The sequence below is a fragment of the Setaria italica genome, chromosome VII (assembly GCF_000263155.2).
Source record: "Setaria italica strain Yugu1 chromosome VII, Setaria_italica_v2.0, whole genome shotgun sequence".
Classification (NCBI taxonomy): domain Eukaryota; kingdom Viridiplantae; phylum Streptophyta; class Magnoliopsida; order Poales; family Poaceae; genus Setaria; species Setaria italica.
The window spans coordinates 11,551,254-11,557,897 of record NC_028456.1 but is presented as its reverse complement, the minus strand read 5'-3'; positions in this window follow the sequence as shown (position 1 = coordinate 11,557,897).

The following is a 6,644-nucleotide window of genomic DNA, read 5'->3' as shown; positions in this document are numbered from 1 at the left end:
GGGTACGGAATCGTTATTCGTTGACTGCAACATTTGTTAGTAGGAGAATCACTTTGTTTCCGTACGCCGAATATGAATTCATTTCAGAAACGTATCATGGGGTTGCTTAATTTGAGTTCCTTTCATCCGTATGCTGAATATGAATTCGTTTCAGAAACGTGTCATGGGGTGGCTTAATTTGAGCTCCTTTCATCCACACATGCATGATCAATGTACCCACGTCATATCCAATGGGTAGTTGATTAATTAGTTGCTAAATAATTGGCTTGCCCACAAATATTGGCTGCTGATTGCTTCATGGCCAGAAGTTGGCACGCCCTAGAAAATTTGGTGCGTCCAGTACACGGCATGCGCTGCATGCGGGCGAAACGACAAATTTGAATTGGCTGCATTAAATGACGTGTTTCTTACTTTAGCTACCTTCGAATGACTTTATTTCTTAAACCGCTAATCAAATTTGAGAACCCTTTGCACCATTGTGTTTGCCTTTATTAAATCTACGATTCAAGATCTCAGTCGACTATATTTTAAGAATTTTTTAAAAAATAACAATCTAACATTTCAAAACATTTGGCATGGGCATAATCCAAACAACACTGTTTTTCCTATATTGCCAAATATTTGTCATGGCCTTATGTCGGTCATGACAAATTATTGGAAGGGTAGATTGAGGCTCAAACCGAACAGCCTCTTGTCTCTATCCCAAACCTTGATTATCTCAATACAAGTGTTTACGGTGCAAACGAATAACGGAAACTCCCGACTACCTCGCAACCCAGGGTCGCTCGCATGGGCAACACGGGGGCAATGCCACAGCCAACTATCAGCCCTCCTCCACCCCTGCTCCGAACACCGCCACCGCCGCGACCAGCCCGTGGCGGTGGCGGCCAGTGCAACCCTTCCCCTTCTCCCTCCCTCCCCATCTCTCCCTCCCACTTTACCTGGCAAGCTCTAGCTCGCCGATCGCCATGTTTCGCCGCCGGTGGCAGATCTACCACCCTTGACCCCGGATCTATGCATCCCCGACCATGGGACCTGTCCTCGATGATGACCGCCTCGCCTTGGGTTGCGCCCATTCGCAGCCCGGCGTCACCAGCTTGCCTTCCATGGTCCCGCGCGGATGCTAGTGGCCTTCGACTTGGTTCTGCACCGCTCGAGCTTTGGAGGTCTGCCCCTCACCGGTGGTGTCGAACGCCGTCCGTTGGGGTAGCTCGACCCGATTGGCCGCGTGCACCACGTGTGGCGGACGCTGCGTGCCGTGCAGCTCCATTCCTACAGGAGGCGGGCCACGAGACTCACTTGCCATCATCAGTTAGTCCCAGTTAGCACGTGCGGCGGTAGGGAACGGTCACTTGTGGCGGCACTGGGCCGTAGGCTGACATCTCAGGCTTGCGCCTTGCGCGCAGTGGTTGTTGCGGCTCACGGCGCCTTGGGCTCGGTCAGCTGGCGGGCAGTGGCCCATAGTGTCAACTTCTGCTCCTTGGTGGCACGTAAGGGGACTTCTTGCTGTGGTGATGATCCGATCGTGTTGGAGCTTCGAACGAAAGTCTTACCCGACCGTATGTCGGTGTTAGCAATGGCGGCGCCGTTTCCCTCCTTTGATGCATTTGTTGTAGTGCTTTCTGCAAGGTTCGGTGGTCCTCTGGGTGAAAACCTCACTCTAGCTCATCGGATGGGCGGCGACGACATATTTGACGTTGTGTCCTCCTTGGAGGTCCTTTGGCCCAGCATTCGTTACCTATGCGGAGTCTGCTTCTATGGTTTCCGCGGAATGAGTCCAATATCAAGTTTCTAAACAGACGAGAGATGTGATAGATTGTTGCTGCATAAACATAACATAAGGTTGAAACATGCATGGCGAAGAAGAAGATTGAAGCTTAGTCTTCTAATTGTCTTTCTTTGTCTTAGAGTGTTCTTTCTTATGTTTTTAAGCTCCTCTTTTTTTTAGTATCAGAGTCAAAGAACTCTTTGTAACCCTTGGCTATGTATATCCATGATGTGGATATAGTAGGCCAGATTTTATTCTTTATTAAAAAAAGATTTAGACAAGTGTTTGTTGTGGCAAAAATAGTATAGTGCAGGGTTAAAGGGTGCCGATAAGCTGACGAGGTGGGATGGAGAGAGGATTTTGCAATACACGCTCGCGCTACTGACCTTCGATAGTTTCTTCATGAAAAGTGGACATACAATGGATAGCCATGTGTAGGTGGAAACACCGATTGTTATGGCATGAGGCGAGCTGATGGTTCACTAGAGAGACTACGACTAGAGGTCGTTGGGGGGAGAAAGAAAAATGTGTGCGCGCTAGAGGGACACTATGATGGAGAGGGTCATGTCACTACTAGAGAACTTGGTATTAGTACCGGTTTGTAGTGTGCATATCTCTCGAAAATGCATCTGGGATTAATCCGTCGAGATAAAAAGGAGCGGTCTTTTATCACGGGTCATTGAACCGGAATATAAGACCCTCTTTTAGTCCTGGTTTGTAAAACCAACTGGGACTAATGGAGCTGCCACGCCAGGCGCTGGACAGACCCCTTTAGTCCCGGTTGGTGTTACAAACTGGGACTAAAGGTTGTCTCTTTACAAACCGGGACTAAAGTGCGTCTATACAGCGCCATGTAGGCGCCTGCATGGCACCTATAATTTTGTGCATCACGACCCCTTTAGTTAGTTGAGAGTTTTTTTTATCATTAATGAAATCAACTAAACTATATATAGTATTTAAACGAATCAATTTAACTATTACATATACAATTCTTATACAATTAGCTAGTATATGTACAATTCTTGATTAGTATATATATATAGTACAATTAATTCCTAGCTAGCTAGCTATATAGCTCTAGGATCTTCGTCGAGGTCTTCCCGTCGAGGTGTTACTCGGTGCTTCTTAATTTCATCCATCGTAATAAAATTCTTCTTATGGATTTATCACCTCATCCACCAGAAATCCTACAAGACTTTCGCATATTGTCTCTATTCTTTTCTTCTCCAAGATCTTGTCTCGAATATTATGCGTTTGTAATTTGGAAGTGAATAATGTTACACGAACAATTAAATATAAGAAACTAGAAAACAATTAACTATTAATAGTTTTATTTTATATTACATACTTCCTATTTTTCCTGCGGCGTCAACCTGGTCTTGTGTGACAAAAAACTGTGCATGTTCTCATAGACATAGTACCCACATAGATTATTCCCTTGTTACTGTCTTAAGTACTTCAGTGGGAAAAAAACAAGTTATCAAATATTCTTCATATAGAATGTACAAAATATGCAAACTTCATACGTACCGGGAAGTCTGTGTCCCATGTAAGTTTTTCTTGGAATGCACCTTGGCGTCATTTTTGATGAATGTTTCATGCCCTATGGATTAAAATAATGAATGATATAGTGTTAGGTGAAAATTTAGGAAACACACTTTTGTATTGAGATAAAGGTCCAGAATTATTAATTACAAGGGTAGAATGTCTTGAATCTCTTGGTACTCCGCTAGTGGTTTCCTCAAGGAATCGAGGACGGTAACTTGACTTCTATCAAGCTCAATTACTATTAGGATCCAATGGTAACTGTGTACAAAAATGTTCATTAACCAGATAAGGAAAAGGAAAGTAAGATGGTATACGTACGTACAAACACTTACTTGAAGTTGTATCGAAGTAGTATGTAGCTCTTGCCACCTTGAAGGTCCCGCACATTGAAACATTCCACCAACGTTTTATCTGTAAAATCTTATAGTTGGGTTTGGTTAACTACGGATGGATCCATGAAGCCAACATGCAAGTATCCTTCTTGTCGGCACTTCTGAATTAGCAGCCTACATAAAAAGGAAGATAAAGTTAGTAGGGTGACGCATGCATAAAAAATAATGATATGGTCCAAAATTTACATATAGATAAACGGATACTTACAGAGCTCAAGCGCTGATGAGAGAGACGTCTAGGGCATCTTGATGGTACACTTCGTATATATCTTTGAATTCCAGCTAGAGGCATTTCTTGCATTCGTCGTAAAAATCTATCAATTTTACCTCAAGGCCGAACGTGGAAGTCTGGTCGGCGGACGTCTTCATGTACCATTCATCGAATTCGTACATCTTTGGTGATAGGCTCCCTACCAACTCAGGCCTTACTAGAGACTTTCCTAGCTTAAACGTCCTTCTCGGTTGAAATGGCTGTGAAGCTACTAGCTCGTGACCACCTAGCTTTATACATTGATCAAGTCCCACTCCAAATTCTTTCCTGAATTTCAATACTTGATCTTGTTGAGATTTGGGCATTGCTGCTATCCTTGTAGCATCTGTCTCCTTCTGGTAGATGAGAAAGGCGGCGATCAACAACACTTGAAGATGACTTTCCTTTTTTTCCCTATATTCCTCGCCTCCTTGGTTGAATCTGACATCTTCTGAAAAAATTGTAATTTAGTTGGATCAATTGTTGGTTGTGGCTCTATCTCCCTTGTTTGTTTGTTCAACCCTTTTCCTGAACAACTCCTTGCATTCTGCTTGGATTTTGGACCAGCGTTCCTCTTGAGTCATTGCATACCAGCGTTCCTCAGGAGTCACTTCAGGCTCCTTATTTGTTTTCCTCTTTTTATGTGCTGGCTTGGGAGCTGTTGGTCGCAACTTCTTAATCGGGTCTCCAACAGGTTCCTTCATCTGGGCTGCAGGTACCTTGCTCGAGACTGCTCTTAGTCCTGGCATCATCGGTGATCGGGGAGGAGTTTTGTTGTTGTCGTCGTTGCCAGCTGGATGTGGAGATGGAGACTTTGATCGAGCATGCATCAATGACGGTCCTGGTGCTGAAGGTCCCGGTGGTAATGGTCCTGGTGATGACGGTCCTGGAACTGACCGTGGTGGAGAAGTCGGTCTTGCCATTTGAGGAGATGGTTGCGGCTCGGGTTCTTTAGGGAGGGGTGCTGCCTTCATGCCTAGGATGATGATGTAGCGTTTGCGCCATAGAATGATGCCTCCTTGAACTGCATCTCCTAGTGTCCTTTCCCCAACGCCTTCCGGGAGCTGGAGTTCATAGCCTTCATATTGGCTATCAACGAGCTGCTCTACCGAGACACTAGCATAGCCAAGTTGAATCTCCATGCCATGGCTCGCCTGCATTACCCAGCTTGGTAAGGCACTCGCGTACGCTACCTGTGCATATAACCGAAATAAAGATGTTATTAAACTCCAGTCCTGAGGCGTGGTGGATCAATGGATTGACAAGATTATTGCATAAATATTAATTATGTATAAGAGTATACCTTAACAGTCAGGTTGCTGACCGGTACAGGCAGCTCACATGAGGTGCGTTGCGTGATGAAATCAACAGTGAACTGTTGCTGGTCCTGTGGATCGGGCTGTGCTTCTGATTGGGAAAGGGCCACTCGACGATTGACTTCGTCATGCATTCTTTGTTCTACATATTGCACTTGAGATTCTAGGTTGCATCGCCAGCTCTGTTCAGCCTGATCCTTTCTTCGCTTGCGGCTTCTGTACAAGTCTCTATCTTCTTTGAAACCGTACTTCCATGCAACGATCCTGAACCCGCGGACACGTCTTGGGTGCTTAGGATTCCCGAGGGCCAATGTGAGCTTATCCATTTCTCGATCCACCACCAACCTCCCACCCTTAACATCTTCAATGTTCTTGGTGAGTTGTTCGCCCTTGAGATGTATTTCCTCAGTTAAGATCAACGTCCCATCCTCTTGGCTCAGTTTGCCTCCATGAGCGAAAAACCAATTTTTAGCTCGTTGGTTCCATTCATGAGTTGCTGGTACGATTCCCTGTTCAAGTAGGTCTTGTTCCATCTTGCGAAATTTGGGCACTGCTGTTTTGTAACCACCTCGCCCTAGCTTATGGTGCTCTTTCTTACGATTAGCATTTCTAACGTTGGTGTTGACTTTTTGCTTACCGTCGTGGCTCCTCTTGTACTCAACAAATGCCTCCCAGTGGCCGCTCAACTTTGGAAATTTGTTGAAATCTGGAGTTTTATTCTCCTTAATGTACTTTGAAACTAGAAATTTCTTGAATGTTTGAAATTGTGTGGCCATCTTTTTCAGTGTCCACACTTTCACATCCTTTACAATATATCCAACGGGAAATATGAAATGTTGCTTGACCTGTTCCCACAGCATATCCTTTTCTGTTTGTGACAGCGCATCCGGATCATTTCTTTTGCCTCTCCATTTCATGAAGCTGATGGGCACATTGTCCCTTACAATTGCCCCAAGCTGAGTCACGTACTTGTTTGCCACATCATCGGGAGCAACTGGCCTGCCGTCTTCTGACACTTCTGTGATCTCTACCTTTTGCGATCCATCCATCACCATGGTTCAACCTTGGGTCTTCTTAGGGTTCGCCGATCCAGATGGCTAACAGTTCAAGATTCGTTAATTAGTACATAATAATAAAGAAGACATTCTAAATGGGGTAAAACGTTATAAATGATATATACCTCGGCGGTATCTTCCGCCGCGGCAAGGTTTTGCTCGGGCTCTTCATTGTCATCGGCGGACATGTTGAGATACGTGTCCGCCTGGTTACTCTCTTCTTCGGTGTACGTTACGTTATGATCTCTACCAGCAATAATGTCCTCCAGCATGAACCTTGCATTCTCGTCATCTGCCATCTCAACTACTCCAAAC